The sequence below is a fragment of the Schistocerca nitens genome, chromosome 9 (genome assembly GCF_023898315.1).
Source record: "Schistocerca nitens isolate TAMUIC-IGC-003100 chromosome 9, iqSchNite1.1, whole genome shotgun sequence".
NCBI lineage: Eukaryota > Metazoa > Arthropoda > Insecta > Orthoptera > Acrididae > Schistocerca > Schistocerca nitens.
This window is the reverse complement of record NC_064622.1, coordinates 225271432-225285710: the sequence shown is the minus strand read 5'-3', so window position 1 is coordinate 225285710 and position 14279 is coordinate 225271432. Positions and strand designations below refer to the sequence as shown.

The window sequence follows — 14279 nt, the reverse complement described above, 5'->3', positions numbered from 1 at the left end:
GACTCAAATGGTACACTGTCCTACTGAGTTGCAGAAAAGAATGTGACAGTGGAGTCCGCAGCTCGTGGTCTTGCGGCAGCGTTCTCGCTTCCCGCGCACGGGGTCCCGGGTTCGATTCCCGGCGGGGTCAGGGATTTTCTCTGCCTCGTGATGACTGGGTGTTGTGTGTTCTTCATCATCATTGACTCGCAAATCGCCGATGTGGCGTCAACTAAAAAGGACTTGCAATACGGCGGCCGAACTTCCCCGCATGGGACCTCCCGACCAACAATGCCATACGATCATTTCATTTCAAATGACAGTGGAAAATTGCTCTGAAAATATAGTGACGAAAGGCAAATACGTCTGTTTCTCGAATGTTACCAGCCACATGTTGTGCAAAATGATGGTTTCTAAACATCTGTGGCAGGATGAAAAATTTATCAGAGTGCTACTCGAACTTCAACACTTGTCTTCCGCCAGCGCCCTGCATTGTTTGGATTTCGAAAAATCCCCTCTGCTTTCAGTACGAAGTTATTTGTGCATAGGAATACAATACCGAGCAATATATTCGCTTATTAGGATCTGAAACCCCATTTATCACAAAGAAAACAATAATGCCAATCCCCAGTTGAACGTTTGATGTTGATTTCGGTACGACAGGGTAATACGTTCATTTATGATTACTGCAGCCATAGCTACAGTACGATCTTCGCTTGATACTAGAATTCCTATTGCACTATACTTTTCAGCTTGATAGGCCGCCTCAACATTGGCTCACTGATATTCGGCCGTTCTGGATAGATATTTCTTTGACGGAATGTGAGATCCAGGCGTCCCTGCCCGCACCGTCTCTTGTACTAGACTGGATATTTTTCTGAAATCTTTTAGTTTAAAGACGAAGGAATTGTGGAAATCGTGAACGACTCCAGTTCTCACATCCTTACAATAGAGAATGTTTGTTTCAGCTTGGAACAACTAAATATCTCAAAAATTCGCAAGGTATGAAAAAAATGTTCGAGATAAGAAGCAATAATTTTCAATGGGGACATCTGCCTGGCGCAATACAGGTCACCACTAATCTCTCTGCCCCATGGGGGTCAACTTATTATTTTTATATGAGAACCCAACTTTTATGGCAGAATCGGATTGTAAACCGAAAAATACTTAGTTTATCCGAACCAATGTAATCGACAACATTCAAATTTTCCGGTTTTTGTAATTAGGAACCGACTCATTTGATTGTGGATTGCATTTTCGATAAAAATGTATCCTTTTTTGTTCTAAAATGTAGATCTTACTGTTAAAAATTTAATTTAGTTTTGCAAGTTTGAGTGCATAGTAAAACTTTCACGTTTATAGACTAAAAGTGTGGAAAATAAGCTACTTTTAACTTTACGTAGTTTTTCTGTTGCTTCTGGGTTGATTTCGGTCAGCCCCACAGCATCAGGATGGAGCCCCACACCACCAGGATGCTTGTTGTTGATGAGTCCCCTTGAATCTCACAGTCAGGGTGGCTGATTTCCGTGTGTTCTTCCATCCAAACGCCGTAACTCTAGCGCCGCCTACTGGCTATCACTGGTTGGATCAAAGTCCTCTAATCTGAACTTAAGCATTACCTCTACGTAATGATAATTCTGACTGTGTCCAGTAATGAAATGTTATTCCCCTGCAGGGAAGTTTACTGAGCTTTGCTCCAGTGTGCTTTGTCGTCATGATTATAGAGACCAATAGAATTCGCACTGGAAAGGACGAACCAGATTTCAGCCGTCTGACGCAGTGCGGAAGAGTGATGTTTCTCGTTGAATATTAGTGATTCAGAGAAACATTGTTCTTCCGATTTCCTTTGAATACGACGAACTCTACGGAAAGTTGCAACTCTGGCAGTGGTTCTCACTTGACAGATTTATGCACACCCTTAAGCTGTGCCGGCTCAGATGTTGCCGTTCTCACGCCCTCGCCTTTGCAGCGCACACAGATGGGGCTCACTTTCGCCGTCCGTCGCGTGTGACTCACGCCAACACGGAATACCCGCCTAAGGTTACGGAAACAGGATTCAGCAGTTCGAATACCACAACTTTCACACTGCACGCAACCAATCCATCTGCTGTTCTGCAACAGAATGTTGACGCTCCTTTTCATAGTACCTCAGGCAAGCAGGTAACCTTCTTTTTAGTTCGAATAGCGCACTTATCGGAAGCACAAATAGGGTGCAACAGATTGTGAGGTGAGGATGTCTGTTCAGCTTCTCAGATTACCGTGACAGCAATAGAGAATGACTTCTTTCCGGCCACTTTCTCTGCATGACGCATTGCATGATGAGGTAACGCTAAATATATCATCTCAAGATGGAGACTTCTTCAGCATCCTTTTTCCACAGTAAATTCTGTTCAAGTAAATACATCACTCGAACTCAGATTAGCCTACGGTTAAAATCTGTAACAGCAGGTACAGTGTTGCAAGTGTAAGCGAAGTCAAGACTTCAATAGTGACGAAAGAGAAATCTCCTCAATAACAGAATTATTAAAAAATGAAGGGAATTCATTGAGATATTGGATTTCACACTGAAAATATTTTGGGGGATTGCACCAGTAGCAATGGTAAGAATGAGAAGGCGACGGTTGCGAACAAGACGCAATCCGACAGTGGCTGTTCTAGTGCGACAGTCGGGAATTTATTTCGTGATTTTGAAAGAGGGAAACCGTGTCTCAGTGATGTGAGATCTTAACTTCCGTGATAACAGCAGAGGTGAAACGTTATTGCTGTGCAAAAACAGGAGCAGACGAAAATTTAAGTGTCCTGTAGCAATGCTCCATTGTGTACGGCATTCTCTGACAGTCGAAAAATCATAATGACTACTGTGCTTACTTAGTGTAATTAGAAGTATCGAACAGAGTTTCGAATGAAGAATTCGTCAAGTAGACAAATTTGTGTGTTTTTGGTTAAGTCACTCGTTTTAGGGAAATTTCCCTAAATGATTAATCGTTCGTTACACAGAAGAAACCGATCAGAATTTTGTTTTGATATTTTTACTGAAGACCACAGCAATAACAGCGACAAGAAAAGCAAGATGGGCGCTGATAATCTTGACATTGAGTGCCGGTAAGCTCCAAACCCGGACGCACACACACACACACACACACACACACACACACACACACACACACACACACAAAATAGCAACGATAATTACAGACGTAACTGTTCTAGTGTCAAAAAATTGAGGAAGAGAAGAAAATGGAATGGTGTAAGGTGAGCAGTCACTATCAAGATTTCCCTTCAAACGAACTGTGATTCTTTAATGGAGAGTTATACTACACTGTCCAGTCACATTAATGTGACCACATTTGAAAAGCCTGAATAATGACCTTGCACACCACAGACCACTGCGAGACGTGCAGGAAGAGACTAGTGATGTTCTGGAAGGTACCGGCAGGGGAGTGGGGCCATGTCAACTCCAGTGGTGTGGCCAGCTGCGCTAGGTTTCTCGGTTGAGGATCCATGGCGCGAACAGCTCGATCGAGATGGTCCCACAGATTCTCGACTGTGTGTAAACCCTGGGGGTTTGCTGGCCAGGGGAGTACTCTAAACTCACCCTGGTGCCCTTCGACTCACGCACGTACACTGCAAACTGTGTGACACGTTTCATTATCCCACTGGCAGATGTAATGGTGCCGAGCAAAAACTAACTGCATGTAGTGGTGGACGTGGTCCGCCAGGATCGATGCATACTTGTTTTTATCCACTGCGCCATCCAGACAGACGAGATCACCCAGGGAATGACACGAAAACATACCCCAGACGATAACACTCACTCCCCCGGCCTTTCAGATGTTTCTCGCCGTACAGCCAATGACCATCTGTCCGATGGAGTATAAAACGCGATCCAACTGAAAGGGCCACCTGTTGCCACTCAATGGACATCCATTTGCGGTATTGGCGTCGAAATTCTAGCCTTCGTCGTCGATGAACAGCAGTCAGGAGGGCTGTAGGAGCATGAAACAGGTGCCTGCTGCGGAGGCCTATACACAGCGGAGTTCGCTGAATGAACGTTGAGGAGAAACTGTTGGTAGCCCCTTGATCCCTCTGGTCGAATCAGTTGCTCGACAGTTGCCCCTCTGTTCGCCCGTACACTTCTTCACGGCCTTCGTTCACCCCTGTCATCTATGGCGCGTGGTGGATTACAGATGTCTCGGCGCCGAGTTTGGATAGCACCATTTTGCCAAGTGCGATATACTTTGACCACGGCGGCAAGAGAATAGTTTAGAAACTTAGCCGTTTCGGAAATGCTTCCAAAATGGTTCAAATGGCTCTGAGGACTATGGGACTTAACATCTGAGGTCATCAGGCCCCTAGAACTTAGAACTACTTAACCCAACTAACCTAAAGACATCACACACATCCAAGCCCGAGGCAGGATTCGAACCTGCGACCGTAGCGGTCGCGCGGTTCCAGACTGAAGCGCCTAGAACCGCTCGGCCACACCGTCCGGCGAATTGCTTCCACCCTTGGCCCGAAAGCCAATGATCATCCCCTTTGGACGGCAGATAAATCGCTCTGTTTCAACGTTAGGACAACGGCAGCACTGTTTTCCGTTTACCCCCCACACTCTTTATACCCTCCACTGATATCTGTGAGTGGTTATTGCACGTTGACGTGGAACATAGGCGGTGGTCACATCAGTGTAAATGGACCGTTTATTTCAATGGACTGGGCAAGAGATTCAATGATAAAGAAAAAATTCGCATTTGATCCGTATTGTCTCAGTTGTGGTTCATTTTAAGTAGAATCAGAATGTAATGATTTGGTGAACTTCAGAACCTAATGCCACAGATACACCGTTTGGAGCGCATTTTCCAGCACAGAATTGTTGATCACTTTGTAGCAGATGAGACGTGCACCGGAGACTCAGCAGCATTGAGTGCGCCAGAGAAGTTACTTTTTTTGTTTTTTTCTTTTTTCTCCAGGGCTTTGGCGACGTTTGTGAGACGCAATAAATTTTCGTCATGGACCAGCATAATTTCCACCAGGAGCAACCACTTCTCAACAGAACTGATTCAAATGGTTCAAATGGCTCTGAGCACTATGGGACTCAACATCTTAGGTCATAAGTCCCCTAGAACTTAGAACTACTTAAACCTAACTAACCTAAGGACATCACACACACCCATGCCCGAGGCAGGATTCGAACCTGCGAGCGTAGCAGTCCCGCGGTTCCGGACTGCAGCGCCAGAACCGCTAGACCACCGCGGCCGGCAACAGAACTGATATTAGCTCATAGGCGACCTAATGGCGGCTGGATTTGTCGGAACTTATAGCGGAGACGTAACAATATTTATCAGACACAAAATCGAGTCGACTGTGACCACACTGAGATTTACTAGAACCAGTATCAGTTGACAGAGAAACTGTTAATATTTTCTTATTTCATTATACGAGAATGTACAATGGGAAGTCAAATGAAAACGAGACAGCTGGGAAAAAAAGAAAACTGTTTATTATTTCAGAAGTAATCGCCATAAGTGTTGATACATCTGTTCCATTGTGAGAAGAGGCGAAATGCCTTCATGGAAAAATGTTCGCAGTTGCCTACAGAACCATGATTGCACCAAGGCGTGCAGCTCCTCGTCCGATGTAAATCGACGGCCACGAATGTCTCTCTTCAGGGCACCAAAAATATGGAAACCTCATGGGGAGAGATCGGGACTGTATGCAAGATGGGTTAGGGCTTCCCAGCGAAACTTCTGCAGCGTAATCAAAACAACCTTGGCAACATGTGAGTGGGGATTATCCTGCAGCAGAATGATGCCACTCCTGAACATCCCTGGCTTCATGGACTTGATGACGTGCTTCAATTTTTGCTGAGTGTCCACTTGGACACTTGTTGACGGATGGTTTTCACGGTTGGCATCATTCTTTTACAGGATAATGCCCACCCACGTGTTGCCAACTTTGTTTCGGTTACGCCACAGCAGTCTCGCTGGGAAGCACCTACACATCCACCATACAGTCCCCATGTCTCCCCAGGTATTTTTTGGTGCGCTGAAGAAAGATATTCGTGGCCGTCGATTTGTTTCGCACGAAGAGGTGCATACCTGGTAATCATGGTTCCGTAGCTAACCGCAAACATTTTTCCATGAAGACACTGACCATCTTGACTCATGGTGGCACAAAGGTATTAGCAGTTACGACGATTACTTTTGAAATAAAAAAAGTTTACTTATTTATTTCCTGTCTTGTTTTCATTTGATTGCCCCTTATAGGAGCGTTGTTTCTTCGTCTCCCGTGCATAAACTGAAGCTTACTACAAGAAACCTAACATTTTCTGTAGCTGAGCTAGTGATGATGTAATATCACTTCAGGTTATCTTAATAGCACCGAAACTGCCACAAATTAAGAACCATGTTCATTTTTCTTGGCGCAGTAGTATGAAAAAATTTCGGACTCTTTTGCTAATTTTCACCCAAATATTCCTTCGTTGAAGTCATACCTTGATATTTAGGAATTTCATAAGGTGATATGCATTTTAATCTGTGAATATAAAACGTGAGTAGGATTCACAGATCTCTCGAAAATTCCGAACAAGATATGTTATCTTTGTCTGGCATCCAGGACGACTTAAGAAAAATCTTGAATGTCCAACATTTCCAGGAATTATTATTATTGCTGTTATTAGTATTATTGGAATCATGGAAAACAGTTTGGATATTCATCGACACAAGTATGCGAAAGCCACCTTAAGGCGTCTGGCGGAAGTACTATGCCACTATCACGTCCCTCTTTCCTGTTTCAGAAAAGCCGGAAGAACGATTGTTTGTAAGCCGCTGTGTGAGGTCGAATCTCTCTCATTTTACCTTCATGGTCTCATTGGGAGACACACTCTAGGACAAAAGATACGACACGCCACGAAAGAATTATCTGAATGGGATGAAAATCGGTGGAAGTGATGTACATTTACAGACAAACAAATGATTACGAGAATGAGATTTTCACTCTGCAGCGGAGTGTGCGCTGATATGAAACTTCCTGGCAGATTAAAACTGTGTGCCGGACCGAGACTCGAACACGGAACCTTTGTCTTTCGCGGACAAGTGCTCTACCAACTGAGCTACCCAAGCACCAGTGCTTGGGTAGCTCAGTTGGTAGAGCACTTGCCAGCGAAAGGCAAAGGTCCCGAGTTCGAGTCTCGGTCCAGCACACAGTTTTAATCTGCCAGGAAGTTTCAAATGATTACTATTTCAGAAAAATGGATGATTTAAACAAGAGAAAAAGTTTCATAAAGTCAATAACGCGTTGGTCCGCCTCTGGCCCTTACGCAAGCAGTTATTTGGTTTGGCATTGATTCATACAGTTGTTCGATGTCCTCCTGAGGGAATCGTGTAAAATTCTGTCCGACTGGTGAGTTAGATCATAAAAATCCCGTGATGGTTGGAGATAACTGTCCGTAAAGTTCCAAAAGTACGCATTTGAGAAAAGAGCCGGCGACCTTGAAGGCCAATGTACGGTTTGGCAAGCATGAAGACAAGCAGTAGAAATCTCTCCGTGTGCGGGCGGGCACTACCTTGCTGAAATGTGAGCCCAGGATGGCTTGCCATGAAGGGCAACAAAACGTGTTGTAAAACGTCGTCGACGTACCGCTGCGCTCTAAGGGCGCCGCGGATGGCAACCAAAGGGTCCTCCTATGAAAAGAAATGGCGCCCCACACCGCCACTCCTGATTGTCAGGCCGTATAGTGGGGGACAGTCAGGTTGGTACCCCACCGCTGTCTGGTGCGTCTCGAAACACGTCTTCGCCCTGGAATCTCATTGATTGGAGTAGAATTGAGTTGGGTGATAAGTCCCACTGCGGACTGAGCCTCAGTGACTAGCGAAGACGTGTCTGGGGATGCCCCAGACAGTGGTGTGGTGTCAACCTAGCTGTCGCCGCCATACTGCCCGACAACCAGGAGTTATGGTCCAGGGTGCCATTTGTTTTTATGGTAGTACTTGGTTTTCATGCGCGGCACCCATACATCGTCAATGTTCTACACTCCGATTTGTTGCCTTCATGGCAACCCATCCTGGGCTTAAATTTCAGCAAGGTAATGCCAAGCTGCACACGGAGAGAGTTTCTATTGCTTGTCTTAGTGCTTGCCAAATCCTACGTTCGCCAACAAGATCGCCGTATCTCACCCCAACTGAGAAAGTTTGGAGCATTATGGGCAGGGCCCTCCAGCCATCCCAGGATTTTGACGATCTAACACGCCAATTGGGCAAAATGTGACATACTATCTATCAGCAGGTCATCCAACAACTCTATCAATCGATACCAAGTCCAATAACTCATTGCATAAGGGTCATAGCGCTAACGACCTTGCCGCAGTGGTAACATCGGTTCCCGTCAGATCACCGAAGTTAAGCACTGTCGGGCTGGGCTAGCACTTGGATGGGCGACCGTCCGGTCTGCCGAGCGCTATTGGCAAGCGAGGTGCACTCAGCTCTTGTGAGGCAAACTGAGGAGCTACTTGTTGAGAAGTAGCGGCTCCGGTCTCGTAAACTGACATATGGCCGGGAGAGCGGTGTGCTGACCACATGCGCCTCCATATCCGCATCCAATGACGCCTGTGCGCTGAGGATGACACGGCGGCCTGTCGGTAACGTTGAGCCTGTTTGAGAGGAGTTTAGTTTTAGTTTATAGGGGTCACAGGTGGACCAGTGTGTTACTGACATGCTAAATGTGTGAAGCTCTTTATTTCGAATAAATCATCCATTTTTTTCTAAAATTGTAATTATTTGTCTGTATATGTACACCACATTTTCCGATATCCGTCCCATTCGGACAATTCCTTCGTTTTCTTTTTTCGTCGTTTTGGCCTTAGAGTGTTTATTCAGGATGAAACAATACATTGCTTGGATCTTCCAGGAAACGCGCTGTTCTTCTTCGGATATTCTCTGTTACCCCTATCAATTCTTTAGGTACTCATCCCAGCAGCTGCGCAGTAGTCAAGTATAACAACAAATTATGATGTCTATACTACACTCCTGGAAATTGAAATAAGAACACCGTGAATTCATTGTCCCAGGAAGGGGAAACTTTATTGACACATTCCTGGGGTCAGATACATCACATGATCACACTGACAGAACCACAGGCACATAGACACAGGCAACAGAGCATGCACAATGTCGGAACTAGTACAGTGTATATCCACCTTTCGCAGCAATGCAGGCTGCTATTCTCCCATGGAGACGATCGTAGAGATGCTGGATGTAGTCCTGTGGAACGGCTTGCCATGCCATTTCCACCTGGCGCCTCAGTTGGACCAGCGTTCGTGCTGGACGTGCAGACCGCGTGAGACGACACTTCATCCAGTCCCAAACATGCTCAATGGGGGACAGATCCGGAGATCTGACTTACACCTTCTAGAGCACGTTGGGTGGCACGGGATACACGCGGACGTGCATTGTCCTGTTGGAACAGCAAGTTCCCTTGCCGGTCTAGGAATGGTAGAACGATGGGTTCGATGACGGTTTGGATGTACCGTGCACTATTCAGTGTCCCCTCGACGATCACCAGTGGTGTACGGCCAGTGTAGGAGATCGCTCCCCACACCATGATGCCGGGTGTTGGCCCTGTGTGCCTCGGTCGTATGCAGTCCTGATTGTGGCGCTCACCTGCACGGCGCCAAACACGCATACGACCATCATTGGCACCAAGGCAGAAGCGACTCTCATCGCTAATTTGCTGGGAAGTGGCGGTGCGGTCCCCTACGGCACTGCGTAGGATCCTACGGTCTTGGCGTGCATCCGTGCGTCGCTGCGGTCCGGTCCCAGGTCGACGGGCACGTGCACCTTCCGCCGACCACTGGCGACAACATCGATGTACTGTGGAGACCTCACGCCCCACGTGTTGAGCAATTCGGCGGTACGTCCACCCGGCCTCTCGCATGCCCACTATACGCCCTCGCTCAAAGTCCGTCAACTGCACATACGGTTCACGTCCACGCTGTCGCGGCATGCTACCAGTGTTAAAGACTGCGATGGAGCTCCGTATGCCACGGCAAACTGGCTGACACTGACGGCGGCGGTGCACAAATGCTGCGCAGCTAGCGCCATTCGACGGCCAACACCGCGGTTCCTGGTGTGTCCGCTGTGCCGTGCGTGTGATCATTGCTTGTACAGCCCTCTCGCAGTGTCCGGAGCAAGTATGGTGGGTCTGACACACCGGTGTCAATGTGTTCTTTTTTCCATTTCCAGGAGTGTATGTGCAGTCAGTAGTGTTACCCTGCTTCCCCCCTCTGTTTGACACTTTTTTGAGTTGCAGAGATTACAAATATACTGATCGACAGACAGAAGCGACAGGAGTTTGGTCGATCGGCTTATTCGAGAGGTCCGGCCGTCCAACCATCTGATAGTGGGACTCCATTACTTAGTCGCACCATTAGCTCACACAACAGACAATTGGAACCGACGCCTCGGACCCGATCTCGGGTAAGACAAATTGTGTAGCCTGTATGGTCCTAAGCCGCACTAGAAAACCGACAATGTCAGCAAGGGAATTGTTTATGTAGTCTGCAGTCGCCACAGGAATTGCGTGTCTCCCACAAAGGTATAGCGAGGGTTCAGAGCAATTCCTCTGTTTGTCTGACTTTGACACTCTGTGTCTCATTCCGGACTACAGAGACGGTTTCAGCGTGAGTGGGCAACATCGCGATTGGACTACGAATGATTTGAAACATGTGCTCTTCAGAGATATAGCTAGCCTGGGTTTCCGGAATAATTCTCGTCTCCTGTCCACCTGGACGAAACGTGGTAGCCGGTACAATAAAAGGAACTTCAAGGGAAGCATCAATTTGGTGAAGGTCGAGTCGTTATCTGGGAAGGTATAAGGTAGAACGGGATTATAGAGCTTCATACCTTTGTTGCTGGTCAAAGAAATGCTGTTAACGCCCAGAGATAGAGAAATGAGATACTGTAAACGTATGTGACACCTCTTTGCTGTACATCCAGTCCAGGCTTCGGTTTCGTGGACGGGAACGCCCGTCAGCATCGAGCTACTGTGGCAGAAAAATTTTTCAGTGTGACGTAAACCGTACCACTGATGTATCAGCAAGATCTCCCGACCTGAATCCTACAGAACCTGCCTGGGATGAGTTGGAGAGACGTACTGTAGCCTGTCAACCGTTGCTAAAGACTCTTCCATTTCTCCGTAGAGCTCTTTTCCACGAATGGACTCGGCTGCCAACACAGTTCACTCAATGTCACAGTTAAAAAGCACCTCGTGTAACTGTATTGATTTTATGTGTGAAATTTGTTTGTATTTTTAACAAACTTGTGTGGAATGCGCTACATACTATCCACTATAATGTCAACATGACTCGTGTAATACAGATACAGTTTGAAACGTCCCCTTTTTGAACAATTTTACTCGACTGTGCTTAGACTGACGCACAATATTTTTTAGCGCAACGCAATCTGACTTTCAAAAAAATCCCTATAAAAGAATGGCCCTGACTAACATTAAACTATACCTTTCACAAATCACTAAATCACTTACCTCACAACAATCTTCGTTTCTCCCACTACTGCAATACAGCAAGCGCCACTACTCCCAGCTAAATAAAAGATTCAAACTATGGAAGGCACTAACTACTGATAGGGATAGTTAGCAAATGAAAGATATTAATAGAGAACAAAGAATGTATTTACCTTGATATCATCATATATATAGCAGTTCATGACAAATTACAAAACTCCGCCATCTCTCTCCCCACATCCACCACTGCTGGCGGCTCACCTCCAACTGCCCAACGCTACGCGCTGTTCACAGCCAGCTGCCTAACACTACAATGGCGAGTATTACAACAATGCAAAGCAGCCACAGACTGCACACGGCACAGCCAGTGATTTTCATACTGAGGTGGCGTTACCAATAAAAAAACCTAAACAGCCTACTTACATAGCCCCCATGCTACCCACAAAAAATGTTACAAAATTTTTTTGGGCACTGGCCAATACATATTTGTTGATCTTGTACTTCCCGGATTTCTCTTTGGTGTTGCGTATTAATTTGATTCAGATTTTGTTTCAGTTTCCTAATTTGTTCGAACTCTTCTGTGTCATTAAAGACTACCGGTTTTGTGTCGTTCAGATTATCATCTACCTTCGTAGATAAGTTAGTGAACTGATCCGAAAGTTCGGCTACTTTCTCCGATAGTGAACACATTTCCTCAGTGTGTTTTTCTGAACCAAGTTTCAGAGTATCTACTGTGTCCTTTAAGTTTTCCTGAGTTTTTGCAAGTTGCGTAACCGAATCGGTAGATGCAACTGAGTCAAATTTAGCTTGCAAGGTCTCATGATTTTCATGAACAATAGTTTGCAATTCTTTTATGGCTGCCTCGTGATTCTGTAGTGCATTTTCATGCCGCGAAAAAATAGGTTGGAAATGCTCACAAATTTGTGTTTTTACGTCATCACAGACTATTTGACATTTCGATTCGATGTTATGTAACTCAGTAGTTAAATCTTCACGTGTTTGTTCAACCGTGGAGTCTAACTTTTGAAGATTTTGTTCCATTGTGTCTAACTTTTGAAGCATTTGCTGTGTTTGTCTCTGATTTTGTTCCAATGTGTCTAACTTTTGAAGCTTTTGTTGTGTTTGTCCCATTTGTTGTATTAATTGTAATAACAATGCACTGGTGTCTGGAACATGTTCCTTAGTGCTTTTCGGCAGTGAATTTGCACCGGAAACATTCACATTTTGACAAGCAGAAAATGTGTCTTGACTTATTTGAGAAAACGGTGAGGATCCAAAACCTGAATCTACAGTATTTGCGAGATCGTGTCGTGTCATTTCGGATTCCTGAGGCGAGCTATTGCCGACCGATCGATCGATAATACTTCCCTGTTCACCAATTGTTTCACTGCCTACGCCATTGTTTGCCGCCCGCTCCATTTCCCTATGCACAATTACCAAATTACTACTTTGAACATCAGTTAATTCATTACTCGGTGGCGCTAACACACTGCTTTCATTTTCACTGTCATTTCTCAGTTTACTTTGGAGCCTAGTATTACGTTTTTCACACGCCATTATTGTCACAATATTTCACACGACAACACAGAAAAACACAATTTGAAGAGCAAAAATAAGAGAACACATTAACATAACACTGAAAATAATATCTAGTTAATTGCAGCTGCGAAATACTTGGTGCAAATCTACATGCATGCCACAACTATTTTACTATACAACAATGAAAAACTACAACTACAATGGAGATTCTCTCTACAATTACGCGCTAGCAATAAACAAAATCTACACTAATTACACAAACTACAAGAAAAAAATCAGAAGATTCCAGTGAGGTATCCTAGGCTAAGGGTCGACATATGAAACGTCCCCTTTGAACAATTTATACTCGACTGTGCTTATACTGACACACAATATTTTTTAGCGCAAACGCAATCTGACTTTAAATAATCTCTACAAGAGAATGGCCCTGACTAACATTAAACTATACCTTTCACAAATCACTAAATCACTTACCTCACAACAATCTTCGTTTCTCCCACTACTGCAATACAGCAAGCGCCACTACTCCCAGCTAAATAAAAGATTCAAACTATGGAAGGCACTAACTACTGATAGGGATAGTTAGCAAATGAAAGATATTAATAGAGAACAAAGAATGTATTTACCTTGATATCATCATATATATAGCAGTTCATGACAAATTACAAAACTCCGCCATCTCTCTCCCCACATCCACCACTGCTGGCGGCTCACCTCCAACTGCCCAACGCTACGCGCTGTTCACAGCCAGCTGCCTAACACTACAATGGCGAGTATTACAACAATGCAAAGCAGCCACAGACTGCACACGGCACAGCCAGTGATTTTCATACTGAGGTGGCGTTACCAATAAAAAAACCTAAACAGCCTACTTACAAGTTGAACAGGACGTATAACAGCAAGATTTTTAAAAATCGGATGATTACTGTCACGTTAATAAAGTGTAACACAGACTCCAGCGCTTAGAGCTACCAAATTGAGGGAATGCTGATTACTACTGGTTGGGTGGTTAAGCTGGACAGTGCAATAGGGTATCTCAGCGTTCATCAAACCAGGAACGTATTCGCACAGCCATGTCAACACTGCTGTCGTAATCTTAGAAGATAAGAGTCTCCGCAGCATTCCCGTCATGAAGATGTAGAGGGGAGGTGAACTCTTGGGCACCGAGAATGTTCACAGCCTGGTTCATGATAACCATAATGAGTGGGCTCAAGTCACTATACGAAACACTCCCCAAGAAATCATAG

General features: G+C 45.2%; 1 protein-coding gene and 1 pseudogene across 1 annotated transcript in view; one reads left to right on the top strand and one right to left on the bottom strand.

Moving 5' to 3' along the window:
• Nucleotides 1-14279, bottom strand: part of LOC126203586 (uncharacterized) — a 149786-nt gene that overhangs the window by 109324 nt on the left and 26183 nt on the right. The gene's annotated exons all lie outside the window — the stretch shown is intronic.
• On the top strand, nt 8322-8439 carry LOC126204852 (5S ribosomal RNA; annotated as a pseudogene).